Here is a 17,550-nt window from a genome sequence, read left to right on the forward strand (position 1 = left end):
TATAAAACTAAGATGAGCCAAAGAATGCATACCTTACGCACTAGTTTTTGGAATAAAAGAGCCAGTGCAGATACTTGAACTCCATGTCCCATTCCGCATCCTAAATGGCTTCCTTAATCTTTTAGTTCCACCATAGAACCTTCACCAAAGCCATACATATTTGTTTGCAACTGGTGAACTTACCAACCAAAGATCCTCATCGGGACCTCCTTAAAGAGTAAAAGATCAGAGATACCAATACTACCCAAAAGAAACAACCAACAAGGGACCATATACACCTTACCTCGATATTACCACATGGAGTACTCAGTGAATAGAAATCATGCAAAAGTGATAGTCCAAGTACGAGAGCCTGAGTCTAACTATGCACTACTTCCTTGTTCAAGCCTATTCAAGTAAGAAATAGTTAACTTGAGCAGCCAGGTTCTACTCCTTACATCTATCTCAAAACATTACTCTTCTCTATCAATATTTTAATATGAAAACTATACATAAAAGACATGGGAAAACCATAACCAATCATTTAATACAAACATACCAACATATATTTGAAAACCCAAAACCATAAAATAATTATGCATTGAAAACAATTCATAAATCATGCCTTCCCAAGCCTCTTAAGTACCCAACACAATCATTGGTATATCTACCAATCACAACATTTAAGTCTACCGCCTATGTAATCGTGGCATTATCTATACTTCAAAATATCTAGCACCCCTTAAAACTTTCACAAAGATTTTCACCACCAATCCTTTTCCCAACCATATTTCATGACAACAACCTTACATCTCCCTCCAAAACCTTAACTCTAGTAGCCACCCTAGACTCTCCCATACTTAGGGACTTCTATATTCCTCCTTTTCTAAACACTACCATGCTTTCCAAGATACTACCACCCTAATTATATGAAGGGTCATTAAGGAATCAAATTGTGAGAATTATCCATGCCAAAATTGTAAGACCCTAGAAATAAGACCTGACATCATAGGCACTAAGTACTTCATAGAAACCACATAAACAATAATGAAGAATCACCCTGGAATAACTATACCATAAAAGCAGTCCTTAGGATTGGACACCAAGAGAAACACAACAACATATATCATAGGTAATGTAATCTAAAGTCAAGACTTATACATAATGAACAAGGCGAATGCAAAATGTGAACCTTAGGCATAAGCTCCACAAGAAAGTATGCAACACTAGAACTAATGAAACCTTTATCTAAGAGATCCATTAATTTTCCCCTTACACTCCATGAACTCAACCACATCCATTCTATAAAGAAAAAATAGAAATTGGGAAAGTTTTCAAAACCAGACCGATCCCAAACCAACTTTTATATTATAAAGACACCATGTGAGTTGTCAATAATACCTCAGGGAATTCACGCACCTCCAAAATTGAGTAAACAAAAAGACATTCTGAATTAGAACCTTAAACCCAGACTAAATGGTAGAAAAACCTCTTGGACACCAACCTACGAGTTCTATGATATCATGTAACCTTTACCTTAATATTTAAGGAATGAAACCATCCTCCTATTCCTTAACTGACTCACCATGTAGTCTAATGACAACCTTATGGATCCGATAATCTAATAATACATAGCATAATTATAATTAATCCATCCCTCAAATGACATCAAAATCCACCATATCCGAGTTAAGCTAATCCACTAAGACTAAGAGATACCACATACACCCATAGACTCTTTTAGAAATTATGGAGTCACCTAGTAGGGTAGAAATAAAAAGAAAAGAATCCAAAACAACCATCAGACCAAAAACAAAATACACAACCACAAATGAGGTCACAAAGAGTGAGGGTACCCGAAATAATTTAAACCGTACACACATCACAAAAAAGAGTTTTTTCTAACATATCAGTGTCAGCATCAGAATATGTCTTAGAATCCTAAGGGATAGTGAAGTCATTGAGATGATCTCAATCAATGTTAGAACTTAAAGCAACATCCCTTGGTGTAAGAGTTAGAGAAGTGTCAATCGATACCCTATTTGCTTAGCGACAATCATTATAGGATACTTTCATTACATGTGACCCAGTTAATTGCAACTAAAACACCAATTCATCCCTTAATCCCAATAACCATGGTGCAACTGACCATAAAATCTACAAAAAGGGTGGTGGATTGGGTCCCACTGGCCCAAGATATGGCACCTTTGGCCCTAGAAGAATTACCAATCTAAAAATGTCTACCTCATAATGGATTAGGGTATGGAGGAAAAGCCATAAAACACGAGTTAGGACCCACCCAACTCTTCCTCTTGGATGACTTATCACCATTATTTTGGCATCTCTTTTATCCAGAAAACAAGACCTCTTACCCTACATATTTCCAAACCATGCCTTATTCTCCCCCATACCAATTGGATTGGACTGGAGTGATATAGTTGTTACAATCTGGACTAACTGTATAATAAAATAATGTAACTTGAAATTGGTAAACTCTCTTTGATGTAAGTGAGCATGAGGGTCAACTTTCAAAATAGGATAAGTGGAGACTGGTGGGACTCCACGGGAAAACCACAAATTGTAACCCTTGATTGGGTCTGTGCCCCATGATTTAGAATAGATCTATCCATGTCATCCTCATGTGAGACATGTGAGTTTCCACAAACTTTAAACCACTGAAAGGACATGATCTAAAAATTAAACCAAAAGAGATTAAGAGAAGAGTTCAAGACCTTAGACTCTATAGCCCAAACATATAGCAACAAGAGAGTGAAACATTCTTAAATGTTGCTTAGCCTCTTGATTATACGTATTCTACATAACACAACAATATGAAATACTCTAGTTGTCATAACTTTGTGAACACCACATAAGACCAAAACCATGGTTCTGATAACAACATGACAGGACCTGAACTAGGGCCTTGTCATAATGGGCAATCTCTAGTCTAACCAGGACCAGAGACCATCTCTAATAACCAAGTCAACCAAACCTCTTGTACCCTGAGTTGGATGAACTCTATACATATGACAAGATAGTATAATGTATGATCCCAAACTTTGGGATAGGTCTATAACCATGACCACCCCAACAAGTTAAACCATCCAATAACTAAACCTATAACCAAGCCCAAATCATAAGCTAAAACTATGACGATAATATAATGTAAATATATATAACATAATCAATCCATACCTAAGTCAACAGTTGTCCATAAAAAGAGTATTAAGTTTAGACATGCCCCTGGCCATAGCCAAAAACTTAAAGTCTATGAGAAAACAAAAGTATCTATAGAGATCCATGAGGTTAAAAAGATGCTTTCAGAACTATGAAAGCTCATCACTTCAAGTAACACTAATTATCCTCGAATCCAATCACTAAGAAGGAGGAGTAGTATGGCCGATTCCTACATTGCATAGGGATTCAGCCTCCCAAAGATGGCTTAGCCAGTGAAAGATAGCATGCACCTAAGATAAAATAATGCAAACCTCTAAAACAAAGTGAACAAACCAAATGCGTAGAAACAATATTACATGTATAAATATATAACCATGCCGGGAAAGGGAAAAGGATTTAGCATTAATTTAGAGTAATTAACTTAGGTATATGAAGCTTAACCATCACAGAACCATGGATGGGTTATATGTGTCCAGTGTAACCCACTGAACGAGCCCCAATACGTGTAGCCGTATGAACCGAAGATACCATAGAAGTAAGAGATTCCCAAGTACCCTTCTTTCTCTATGATACATATGTACAAATGTACTTAAGGGATTATCGTGTAACCGAAACTTATCATATATGAGGTAATCATGACCTATCCCATGTCAAAAAAAAATGAGTTTCTAGTGTTCGTCACTTGGACTCCAACCTTCACGGTTAGCTATCACACCCCACCATTATTACCAAATTAAAACAATTACCATCCAACCAAACTATTATTTCATCAATTTTCAATAAAGGCTATTACAAGTGATATTTTTATACCGACTACAGCTTGCACGTAATGTCCTAAGCAAACCTTAAGGGATTCAAATGTACCCTATTTTTTACATTATTTAGTTTACTTGGGGGATTCCCATGCACCCCGTAAGTACATCATTATTATGATCAGTTGGGGGATTCCCTTATACCTCACAAGTATTTAATTATTAAGTTTTGTTTGGGTAATTCTCTCGTACCTCACAATACATTCAACATTCAAACCAATTTCATTAATTCACTCACTTGGAGATTCCCATATACCCCGCAAAGTTTTTATTCAAATTAATTTAATAGCCATCAAGGATTTAAAATTTAACCACTCCAAAATATTTACACCATTCATACCATTTAAAATCATTCCAAAACCTTTAAACCATTTATACCATTAAAACCAATTAAACCATGATAAACCATAAAAATTCGTTTAGGGTTTCATTAAAAAATCATAGCATGCAATAGTTCCAATGAAAGTTCAACAATAAGTAAAAACATTCTCTTAGGAATTTTATAAAAGATGTTGAGTAAGGAAAACAAAAAACTCAAATAATGCAAGCTAAGAGAAAAATGAATTCAACATAAAAAGAAAAGTAAAGATAGATAACCTGACATAAGAAGCTACAAAGAAGTAAGAACCTAAGAGTGTATCAAACTCAAAGAACCCTATAATATATTGAATCAAACACCAAGTTCTTACGTGAACCAAAGACAAAAACAAATTCTCCTTAAGAACCCCCATTTCTAAGACAAAATTTAGTACAACTGATTCCACACTTGCCCTAGTTACACTACACTCTCTCATAAAAGAAAAGTTCACTCAATTTCAATAATAAGCTAATGAAAAATAAACCTAATAAGTGGCTATTTATAGTATACAACATCAAGGGGTTTACTAAAACAATCTTAATGAGAATTACACTCCAAAGTTGCCCGTTAACACTCCAAATCCCACTATACATTAGTGGGTCATCCCATATGTGACACAAGGATGCATATGCATTCGTAGGGTAGCCCATGTGTGTCACTTAAAACTCTTAGGTAGGCATCAAGGCAAGCTCCCAAGCAACCTTCCACACATAAAATTGCTCTATTGTGGGCTGAAAATAGGTCCCCCATGCATGTTCTCATACCCTTAATGTGACCACAATTGAATTCTTCACGTGCTGGCCTTGCATGATGTAATCAAAAGCTATGATGGTCATTTAGCTCGTATCATCCTCCCTTTCTTAAAAAGGATTCAACCTTTAATCAATACCTTGCAAAACCAAATATAGGATAAACAATCATAATATCCTTATGGAATAAGGGTTAGGGTTAGTACAACAAATAACATCATCATTCCAAGGTGGTACACACTTGAAATATAACTATGAATCCTTTGTTTTACTCTTGAAAAGCTTAGTACAAATGCAACAAAGGAAGTAGCTATAAAAATATCCAAGATATAATGAAATTAAAATGGTCAAAATGGCATCAACAACCCCCAAAGTTAAGAATACCTTCTTCTTAAAATCCAAAAGGCACAATTATTTACCTATCTCTTTAAGGGACCAAATCAAGAGTGTTGTCTCGAATAGATCACAATTCCAGAAGGGTTTTATGGAGTCAATAACCAGAGTGATCCTTGTAGCATTATTACTCAACCTATTGCAATATCTAAGAAACTTCCTTTCTCTAAAAAGGGTAAATCAAAGACTAGCATGGACATCGTCATAATCAAAGAGCTAGTATAGAAATAAATTAAACATGGAAGTCTCCACCAAGGTGCTATTATCTAAAAGGATTCCTTTGGCCTCTATTGTTTTAACATAAAAAACACCCAAGGATTGAGTCAAATCATTTAGGCACACCATGAATTTCCTTTCAAATCAATTCATTAGAACATATGATATCGATTCAACATGATCATGAACAGTATCATATGCATAAAGGCAATAGAGAAAGATACTTTGGACAGTATTCTTATCAAAGATATATTCACAAATAGGAACACAAAAAAAAGAGAAAGAGACATTGAAAGCGCATAGCAGATAATTTCTCGAGGGAAGGAGTTTTATTAATGGAACCATTGAATTAGAGAGAATAGAGAACCTACTATGAAATAAACTATTCCTAGACAAGTAGTTCTCCAAAGAACTTTTTTTCCCTCTACTAATGATGGTAAGAATTCTCCCAAGAGTCCCACAAGATACTTCAAGTTGGTTAACTTTACAAAGGTGACAAGAAGTCTTTAACATACTTGGATTCTTCCATAAACAAGAATTTAACTTGTCATCCATAAGTTATGTTCCAAATAACTTAATCTCAAGTGTGTCAAATATGGATGCAAATACATAAGTAATATCACAAAGTGGCAATGACAAAATTACCCTAGGGTCCTTAATCATGAGGCCGCCTTTGAGAATAAGTCCTCCCATCACAACCAAGTCAAAAAGAATGGTAACTCTCTCCTTGACCTACAATTTGTGATATATTGCTAAAGAATTGAAAAACTCAAGGGTGAACTCTCTTGGTTCCTTTTATTACTCTCTTTCTTTAGTGATAACATTGCTGGAAATTCCCCTCATGCACAACTTGGGTTTATCAAGTGGTTTGTAAATTTACAAGAAAGACTTTCCATCATAGTGTAGGATACAAACATTCACAATCAAACATTTCTTGTCATTTTGACCAAGCATCAAGGTAGATATGTATCAACTTCCACATCCCACTAGGTCATCGAGGTCAAATAAGAGAAGTAGCTGAGTATATGGGTCAAGGACATACTCTATTTACCTTATGTTGCCATTACAAAAATTAGGCATACCCTTTATACAACCATTAGTAATATCAACAGAAAGAAGAGGGTAGAAAAAGGGGTCACACAAGTCAACTTCAACTATAGTGTCCTCATGCATGTACTCACTAGTTTCAAGTTCATCACCATGAGTACGCTAAATATACAAAAAATACAAAGAATAAGTTGATGGAATTGCTAAGAAAATATCACCTTCCCTTTCAAAAAAACAATCCTCAAGTAGAAACAAACCACCATTATCATCAAAGGGACCACAACTCAAGCTGTCATATAGGTCATGCAATGCATCCCCATATTTATCCAGAAAGGGTGGGGTGTCATACAAAGTATCATAATAAAAATTATTTTACAAAGAACAATAACTAATTGGGTTTCTTAAACATCAAGCTAATCAAGGTAATCATCACCCAGTTGCTTATTGTTTTCCAAAAGTAGAAGATCACTTTTAAGAATTGGATGGTTAACACAATCTTCAATAAACCATATACTCTTAATGGATTTAAAGAAATAGGGTTACAAGTGAATCTTAGGCATACCATCTTCCTTTTAAACACATTATCTTGCACTTCACTAGTTTTCATACAATAAGAGATCTCACAATTGTCAAAAAAGACATCTTGCTTTAAGAGAATTTGACCTTATTCCTGTTATAAGTGCTAGAACTAGCCGAACACAAATCATTCTTTTAAGAAGAATTAATTTTGACATTTATAGGCTCAACTTGTGCTTGCATACTTACAAAAAGTATTTTATCTTCATTCAACCTAGCAATACTAAGAGTATCAAAAAGGAAAGACTCATACAATTCACTTTTAGGAAAACCACGAAATACATCCACTTGGCTACCATTAGCCCTATAATAATATTCTAAGTTGATAAGAGTGTAGGAGATAGAATTATTACCTTGTAGCTGATGTATGACCTTTACATTGGTGTGAATAATGGAAGCCCACCTGCTCCTTAGGGAAGCTCTTATCACAAGAGAGTTTTTCAAGACTTCTTCCTTGGATCATCTATTCATCTTTTTTACCAAAGTTGGGATTCTTAGGTGAGAGATCTGTTAGATCATCCAGCATGTGTTCGTAAGGAACTTTTATTGTATCCTCCTTTGGAACTATACATTCTTGTACCTGTACAAAAGATTAGTTGATAAAACGTAAAATGATAGTATCATTGTTAGTAGGCAACAAGGAACTTGTTCAGACAAGTCCCAAAACTAGGTATTCATTGTCCACACTTTTCAAGCAACCACTTGGATCGTCAATCTTAGTCATTTCTTATTGTTCGTGAGCCATGTTGTTGTTCCCTTTTTCAAGGGTTAATTCCATCTCCCTCTTCAAAACTTCCTCCATCTTTACTACTTTCCGAAATCCCCTCATGATCTCACATTCTTTACTCAGTTGCTCGGTTGTCATTGGATCAAGATAGTGTTTTTTTGCCCCAAATACAAGTACATATTAGTTGGACTTCCCTTAGTATTGAATTGACCTTGCATCCTCCCATGTCTTACTAAGCAACAAATGACAAGCTCGCAAGGGATTAAATCACATAGCACTTTATCTCGATACTTGCACACTATAAAATCAACAACAGTTTTCTTGGTGACCGTATTAGATTCAACCTCATAATTTTATTGGAGTTTGTATGGTTTGTGATGACTTTGTGTGGGAAGATCCATGAGATCAACAAAGTTATAATACACAATATTAATTTTTTTCTTCCCATCAATGGCTAAGGAACGTACATTCTTCATCATATAAAACCTTTTATCAAAAAGGTTTTTTCCTTCATAAAGTTCCTCTTTCAAAGGCTTCCACACTATGTGCCTCAATGAATAAGAGAGACTCTAATCTAACTCCAATTTCTTCTCACTACCATCTTCCTCTACATGGATGGGTTGGTTTTGGTTAATTGGAGCTTGGAATGGGGAAATTGGATTTGGTAGAGGTTGAGGCATTTGGTTAAGTGGAGCTTGGAATGAAGGAATTGGATTTGGTGGATTAATCATTTTGCATATCTTTTCAAGAGTTTCGTTGATATCTTCAAAAGTGGCAAAGATAGTATTATTAGCATCACTATCCATGGCTTTTGATGTTTCTCCATCCATTACAATTATACCTAAAATAGACAACAACAAAAACAACAAACTAGTTAGCTCAAAAGTATCCTAAGAACACTCTCACACCTTTGATTACCTCACATTTGGATTCACAAGTGTTTAATGTTGTCTTGTAATCCATGAAGAGTTGAGGGATGATTTCTACTCTTGCCCAAAATTGGTTTTCGTTTGAAGAACTCAAAAAAAAATATCATTCGAGCTTGAACCAAGAAACTATAATGAATCAAAAATGAAAAAAAAAAAAAGCAAACAAAGAAAGATGACACAAAAAAAAGGATACAAACAACAATTTCACAACTAAGTAGGTGATTACTAGTTGCTAACTAACATTAGAATCAAGCATAAGGTTATTTTTGATGGTTGATGACATGGCATCTTCTAATTGGTTGGTTGTCGTTTAGGAATTTCTTATTTCCAATTTAAACTTCAATCAATCTTAAACTTTTGGAGTGTGGTAATCGATTTTTGTGGCTGAAAATTCAATGAAAAGGAGCCTTTGAATTTCTTTGTGGTTCCCTCCTTGTACTTTCCCTTGTCCTCTTCTTTTGAGGATATTCCCTTTTTATGATTTTGGACTATTTCTTCCTTTTGATGACTTGGAATATCCTTTGGAATATCGCTTGATCAAACAAGTACCACACTCTCTCTCACCTACTTTTATGATCAAACAATCACTTTTTGAATATTCTTCTTCAACAATATATGAAGATTATGAAGAGAACACCAAGAACATTAAAAAGTAACCCTTAAGCATATGACCTCAAAATTGATAATTTTTATATTTTTCAAGCATATGTTGAACTCCAAAACACCAATATCACGATTTCAAGCATAAATTCTCAACCAAACCCTTCCAAAATTTGAAATCCACCTTCAAGTTTCTTCAAGTCAAGCTCAACAATGACGGATGAATCAAATCAACCAGAAATATCTCAAATTCTAGATCTAGACACTTTTAGTGTTAGGGAATCAAGATCAAACACTAGGAAAACAAGAAGACACAGAAATCTAAAACTCAAAAATTCAAGAAAGGCCAAAACATGAACTGTAGCTTTTTCTCTTTTTATCATTTTTTTGTTGATTATCTAGATAACAACCCAAGATTGATTTTGTAGGAATGAAATCAAAACTTGCTCTAATACCAAATGATATAGAATCGACCTAGGTGAGATGAAGACTAACCAAACAAAATCTCAAAAAATACAAGCTTACACAAAACAAAATTCAATATAGCAAGAAAAGTAAAGATATATAACTTGACATAAGAAGCTACAAAAAAGTAAGAACCTACAAGAAAAGTAAGAACCTAAAAGTCCATCAAACTCAAAGACCCCTAAAACATGTATAATCAAACACCAAGTTATTAAGAGAACCTAAGAGGGAAATCAATTCTCCTCAAGAACCCCTATTTATATGCAAAAATTCAATACAAGTGATTCTATGCTTGCCCTAGGTACACTACACTATCTTAAAAGAGAAAGTTCATTCAATGTTAATAATAAGCTAATAGGAAATAAACTTAATAAGTTGCTATTTATAGTCTACTACATAGTAGGGTAAAATTACTAAAACACCCTTAATAAGAATTATATTTCAAAGCAGCCCTTTAACATTCTAAAGCCCACTATGCATTGTTGGGTCGGCCCATAAGTTACACAAGGATCCATATGCATTCTTATGCAGACCATGTGTGTCACTTGGAACTCTCGGGTAGTGTAATGCCCCAAAATCTGATCCCGAGATGTCACACGATGCTCAAAGCTACTAGTAGCATCAAGCTAACCCTTTCAGCCTGCTACTAAGTCTGAACCTTACTTCAAGATAATCTAACCAAGAAATAATACTGAATTATACCAAAACTAAATTGAATAAACTATAGTTAAGGTCTGAAAAACAAATACTAAAAGCCTATAAATAAACTCATTTTCTGACAAGCCTCTACTACTAATAAAGAACTAGAGAGCCACTAGGACAGACCCCCAACTGACTCGGACTAAACTGAAAAAAATTACTCAAGCACTATAAAAGAAGGAAATTTGTAGAAGAAGGCCCTTTAATCATGAGAACTCACCAACTGTGGGAATGTAGAAAGATGCTCGAACTACTCACACTATTGATACAAAGCACCTAAATCTACATTATAAGACATTGTAGCACATAGACATATATGTAGATTAACACTTCGAGGATATACTGAGTATATAGAGGTGTAACACACAAGTAAACATCATCATAATTAGAAAGTAAATGCATGTAGATGTATATGACTCATATAAGCTTGATTATGACAAAATATCGATATATAAAATCATGTATAACTAATCATACTTGTAAATCTAGTGAGTCAAAACACTTAAGACTTATAAAAGATTTTCTATCATTCTTTTCTTTTGAAACTTAGAAGCTTTGGGACTTAGAGACTTTGGGCTTGGGAGTTTCTTCTAACTGACATAAACTATTTGAGTGGAGTCCAACGTATTGTCCACATTAGGGAGAGTTGTTCTACCCTTACTATCGGAATATAACCTTAACTTGAGTGATCACAATTGTAGTCATCCACGCATAAGTGGAAATAATCTTAGTCCTACGGTGGCACTTTGTTTTAGGAAATGAGACCTTGGAATCATACCCAACTCAGTGCAAATACTACTTCCATCCTATGCTCAGAACTTTAGGTAATTCACCTTATAATAGCATAAGGGTTTATAATTAAAACTGATTATGCTTCTCTTCTTTAAAACTCAAACTATGTGAAAAATGTTGATTCTTTGTCTTAGCTTAGTTTCAAAGGACCAATCTTTGCTCTTGAAAGCACTTATCAAAACATGTCAATAAAACTTGAGATCATAATCCCCTTGTAAACTCAATACTTGTAGTTTAGGACTCAAAGTATAAAGCTTTGATGCATAAAAATCATATTTAAACTTCATGCCCAACAATTATCTTAGAAGCTATCAACAATATCAATCAAAATAGTGGAAAATAACTCATAATATAAATCTTATGATTTCAAAGATGGATATATGTAAATCTTTTGCAATTGAAGCCTTAAATAACACAATAATTTCATAAACGAAAAATAATAAGAATTGGGTATCAATCCTAACTTGCAAATCATGTGATCTTTAATAAAAATCAAGTTTTTGGGCACAAGGAAGAAAGGATTGTCCTTGTCCGAACCCCACATAACTTAAATGATGAACTAAATGAATAAGATTTCTTTTTGAGATACTATTTGTACTCTTGAACAAAGATTCTTGAATATCTTAGTCTAGGGATCTTAAATCTTGAAACAATCTGGAAAAAGGATGGTGGATTCCTGAGTTTCTCGGAGATGAATGTTGAAGCCTAAGGTTTTGGATGAGAGTAATTCTGATGAAACTTGAATATAATGCTTTTAAAAGGTTTTAATCATGTGTTTGGATAGATTGGGGGATGGGGAAAAGTCTAAAATACCCCACTTTAACTCATAACCAAAACTAGAAAACTAAACTGGGGTCCCAATTTTTGGCCTTGGTGCGACGGGCCACTATCTTGCCAAACCACTAGAAAATGCCAACTGGGATAATGGTTGGTGATGCGATGCAGTGGTATCGTATTTCGACCTTAGATAGGACCTGCACACTTGGTGTGACACGTTAATATCGCAGTCCTTTACTGGAATTGGACAATTGGGAATTTGTCTTTGTCCGCGATGCGCCAATATCGTGAAGGGCTACTGGAAATTGACACTTAGGAATTAACACTGCTCTGCGATGTGCTAAGGGTCCAAATGATGATGTTTTGTGACTGGAACTTAAAATAGCAATAAATTCTTACCCACTTATTGAATTTAGGCGAATATTATATCATTGAAAAGATTATTAGATTTCCTACACCATGAAAAGTTCAAATCTAAAGAATTCCACACAAATTAAAAAATATTCATCTTGTAATCTATCCCATAACATCTTAGGGATAGATTCTAGCTAGAAAAAGTATGGGGTATTATAATATCTCCTCCTTAGAAACATTCATCCTCGAATATGGCTAGTTAAGTTGAAATTTCTCAGAAATATGAGAATATAAGAGAGCATGCATAACTGAAATGAACTATACAACTAAATCTAAATCATTCTGAGCTTCTGAGTAACTCGGTGAGCGAATGAACTTACATGAGGAAAACTATATTGGTGAATATCTTATTAGAAAGGACCTGAATCAAGAAAGAGTATTACCTTCGGCTACATTTTAGTTTGCAGAGAAAAGGTGAGGGAACTTGGCTCACATATCTATTTCTGCTTCCCAAGTAGCCCCCTCAACCGACTCATTTTTCCAAATAACTTTGACCAAGGGAACTTCTTTGTTCCTTAGTCTACGAATCTGATGATCTAAAATCTCAACTGGAATCTCTTCATATGAAAAGTTGTTCTGAATTTTTGAGCTTTCTAAAGGAATTACAATGGTGGTCACCGATGCACGTCTTAAGCATAGAGACGTGGAATACAGGATGAACTATTGAGAAATCTATGGGAAACTGAATCTCATAATCTACTTTCCCAACACGACTCAAAATTTTATAAGGGCCAACATACCAGGGACTGAGCTTTCCCTTCTTGTCAAATATCTTCACCCCTTTCATAGGTGAAATCTTCAGATACACTAAATCACTAACTTCAAATTCAAGATCTCTTCCTTATATCCACATACAATTTCTGATGAATCTGGGTTATTTTCAATCTTTCTCTAATTAACTTGACTTTCTTCATAGCTTCATATACTGCATTAGGACCAAGCAAACTGGCCTTACCCACTTCAAACCAACATATGGGGGACGTATATCTTATCCCATACATAGCCTGAAACTGGTCCATCCGAATACTAGAATGGTAACTATTATTATAAAAATACTCAATAAATGGCAAATGCTCATCCCAACTACCTATAAAATCAAGAGCACACGTCATTAACCTATCCTCTAGAGTTTGGATGGTCCTCTCTGCTTGACTATCTGTCTAAGGGTAGAAAGGTGAACTAAGATGGATTTGGGTGCCAAGACCCTTCTAAAATGCTCTCCAAAACTAGGAAGTAAACTGAGTACCCCTATTCAAAATAATAGACAATGGAACTCTATGAAATCTGACTAACTCTTAGATATACAACATTGCATAGTCTTCAGTTGTATAAGACGTGTGAACTGGCAAGAAATGAACTGACTTAGTCAATCTGTCTATACTAACCTATTCGAATCATAATGACGAGGCAATTCGGGTAAACCAGTCACAAAATATATATTCACCTCTTCCCACTTCCAAGTGGGAAAATAGAACTCTTATAACGTGCTACTAGGTCTTTGGTGCTCTACCTTAACCTGTTGACAAAGTGAACACTTTTCTACAAAATATGCTATATCCTTATTCATACCACTCCACCAATAAATTTCCCGCAAATCGCGATATATCTTGGTAGCACTGAGATGAATAGAATAATATGCTTCAGCCATAATTCTCTATTTCAGATCATCCGTACAAGGGACACATAATCTACCCTGGTATCTCAACACGCCATCGCTCCATTAGGAGAAAACCTCTACTTTTTAGTCTTTAACTAATTCTTTCAGTTTGACCAAAGTAGAATCCATGTCCCACTTCTCCTTCACTTCTGAAACTAGGTAAGACTCAGAACTACTCTGAACCCAAATATTACATTCATCTTAATTGTAATGACCCAAAATCACCTATCGGGACTTCACACAGTGCTTAGGGAAAAAAGTAGCCCTAAGCTAATCCTTTGAGCCTATCACTTCTCATAATAACTCATTCAAGAAGGAATATACAAAATACTAGCATTGTCATATGAAATGAAAGGAAATACAAATGTAATACTCGGTCTAAACGACCATAAAATTGGAAATCTCAACATAACCACAGTCTAATAACTAGTCTGACAAAGCCTCCACTACTCCATGAACTTAAGAGCCATTAGGATAGGGCCCCAACTGTTTCAAACTGAACTGAAAGAAATAACATAAACACTCGAATACTGAAATGTCTAAAGATAGATCCTCAAAACATGAGGACTCACCACTGTAGAAATATAGACAAAGGTACTCGGGAATCACTGACGAGGCTGGGACTGAGCACCTGAATCTATATTATAAGACAATATAGCACATAGAAGTATATATGGATCAGTACTTGGGAATGTACTGGGTATATAGGGGAGTGTCACACCCCTATTTTTTACCGTCACAACCCCGCTAGGGAGTTAGTTTTAGAGAAAATAGGTTTTTCTAATTAAAGTGACGTTTTAAAAAGGGATTATTTATTATATAGAGTCGCCACTTGGAATTGAGTTTGGGTGTTCCAAGTCACCTTATTGAATCCCTATTCAAAACGAAATGAATCTAAATTTTGGTCTGCAATATAGAAATCCAGATAAGTATTTCTATTGATCGAGGGAAAGGTGTGAGACACCCCTCGAGTCCCGTGGTTTTAGCACGGTCGCTTTGATGACTTGTGTATGGCTTAAATTAATCTTTTAGATATTTGTAACTTTTGTTATCATAAAATTTATTTCTATTCTGCTTTTATTTATTTTTAAATTTTTTAATTATATTAATGTGTGGCTTACCGGCAGCAGCGCTTTTCGATCATGCCACGGGTTTGGATATATCTCTCGTGCCTTTGAGACATTTATGGATCGTTTCTATTTTCCCCAATTCTAAGTAAGCATCTAATAGGTTTAGAATCTGTCCAACCCAACTAAATTGGCTTCAAATAGTAAGTTAAATTTTATTATAATGAATGATCGGAAGCAGAGCTTTCCAACTTCATCGTTAGTTTTCACTTGTATATTAAATTATTAATTATTTATAAGATAAGAACATAACTCATTATTTTACAAGTTCATTCCCTTACAATAGGTTTTTCTTCTCTTTTAATTTATCAGATATGATGGGTCTTGAATAAGTCTGCAACCCATTTTATTTTACCTTATATTAATAATTAAAGGCATAGGTGTTAATTAATTTTGAGACACCAAGATACCATGACTCATTAGAACCTTGACTCCACTATGATTCAAACACTCATTCATTCATTAGAAAACTAATACTGATCACATTTAATGCAAATGGATTAGAAATGAAACCTCCATGCAAGGTTATAGAAGAAAATTAGTTATCACATCCAGTAAAGCAAATTCTAATTTCAAACTTATGGTTCTAAATATTTACACCATACTTGAATCCAAAACTCACTTTACATTTAAATAACAAAATGACCTTTTTACATGTCATTGTATGTGTAACTGTTTCCTGTATCAATTCAGGCTGATCAAGAATGTTGACCAAAGAAATGATTAGTGACTCAAGATGCATCAAATTTTTTCTGGAATTTAATGAACCTAGTGGTCGAGTTATTTTTCTTTTATATTTTTTTTATAAAAAGAAAATATATCACTAGTAGAAATCATTACCCCGTAATTATATATATTTTTTATTAACATTTAACTACTCCACTGTCCACAATTTCCATGCAATATGTTAATTTTCAAATGCCTAACCGTGTCAACACAGTAGAACCAACTCATATGGTTGTTAAAAATATTATAAATTTAATAGACTACTGTATCTTTTTTTTTTCGTTTGTTCATTGCATTTGATAAGGGCAAAATTTTTTTTAAAAAAAGATAATAAACTCTTTCATTAACTTTAGGATAATGATTTAGCATCTAAATAAGAAAAACTATAATATTAATATTTCTCACATATGGTGAATGGCGTCGCTGTTCCAACCTAGACATGTATCATAACTAAGGCTTCAAAATATGAAAATAACAACGTGTCCGATAATTAGTTAACATACAATAGAGTATGAAATGTTACGGAATTTTGTACTAAATCTAACAAAAACCAAAATATTCTAACATACTTTATATTATCATGTCAAAGAAAAATAAACCGAACAAATACAAAAACAAGAGGAAACTTCGTAATATTAAAATCAAGTTTTGTACAATTACAATAGTAAATTATACAAGAGAGATAAGAAGTTACCTCTTGCGAAAATTAATTTACAATAAGAGGAACGAAGGAACCACGAACTCGGAACGGAAATGAAACCTCAAAACTCGAAGGGATTAATTAATTGTTATATTTTTTTTATTTATGAAAGTGAGATGGCTGAGAATTGTTTGTTAGACTTTATTTTTTTTGATATATGTTTGGGAGTATAAGGATTATTATAATAGGGTGTAGTTTGTAGTATTGAATGTTTTTTTTTCTGTAATGTGTTTATTTCCCCCATAGATTTTCTCAGTATCCGTGTATATGTCCCCCTCTTTCTAGTATTTTATGAGTGTGTTTATATAGAGAGTGTGTATGTGTGTAGTGCAGAAGTTAGGTTAAGTGCATGTGTGTTTGTGTGGTTGGGAAGTTAGGTTTGGGAGATGATGGGAAAGTTAGGGAAATGTTAGAGGTAATGGGAAAGTTAGGGGAATGTTGGAGGTAATGGGAAAGTTAGGTTTATTTTTTTTATTTTTTAAATATTTTAAATAAAATAAAAATAATAAAATCTATTTGAAACTAACAAAATACTAATAAGTTAAATAGCTAGTCTTAGAAATATTATTAAAAAATATTAATAACACTAGACTTTTTATTAAAAGTTAAAAAAAAGAAATATAATTTAGA

At 34.1% G+C, this 17,550-nt stretch overlaps 1 long non-coding RNA gene across 3 annotated transcripts; it reads right to left on the bottom strand.

The window, feature by feature from the left end:
* Positions 1–4,603: 4,603 nt before the first annotated feature.
* LOC107845567 lies at positions 4,604–17,491 on the bottom strand. 3 transcript variants are annotated; one of them, XR_001666887.2, is made up of 3 exons: positions 16,915–17,491; positions 7,661–8,875; positions 4,604–5,215 (listed from the first exon to the last, which is right to left on the bottom strand). It is a non-coding gene; the product is annotated as an uncharacterized LOC107845567 (long non-coding RNA). The 3 variants fall into 3 exon arrangements; XR_007045663.1 differs by having other exon boundaries at positions 7,661–7,887; positions 16,915–17,486; XR_007045662.1 differs by lacking the exon at positions 16,915–17,491 and having other exon boundaries at positions 7,661–14,397.
* Between the last annotated feature and the right edge of the window lie 59 nt (positions 17,492–17,550).

Source organism: Capsicum annuum, chromosome 10 (genome assembly GCF_002878395.1).
Source record: "Capsicum annuum cultivar UCD-10X-F1 chromosome 10, UCD10Xv1.1, whole genome shotgun sequence".
Classification (NCBI taxonomy): Eukaryota; Viridiplantae; Streptophyta; class Magnoliopsida; order Solanales; family Solanaceae; genus Capsicum; species Capsicum annuum.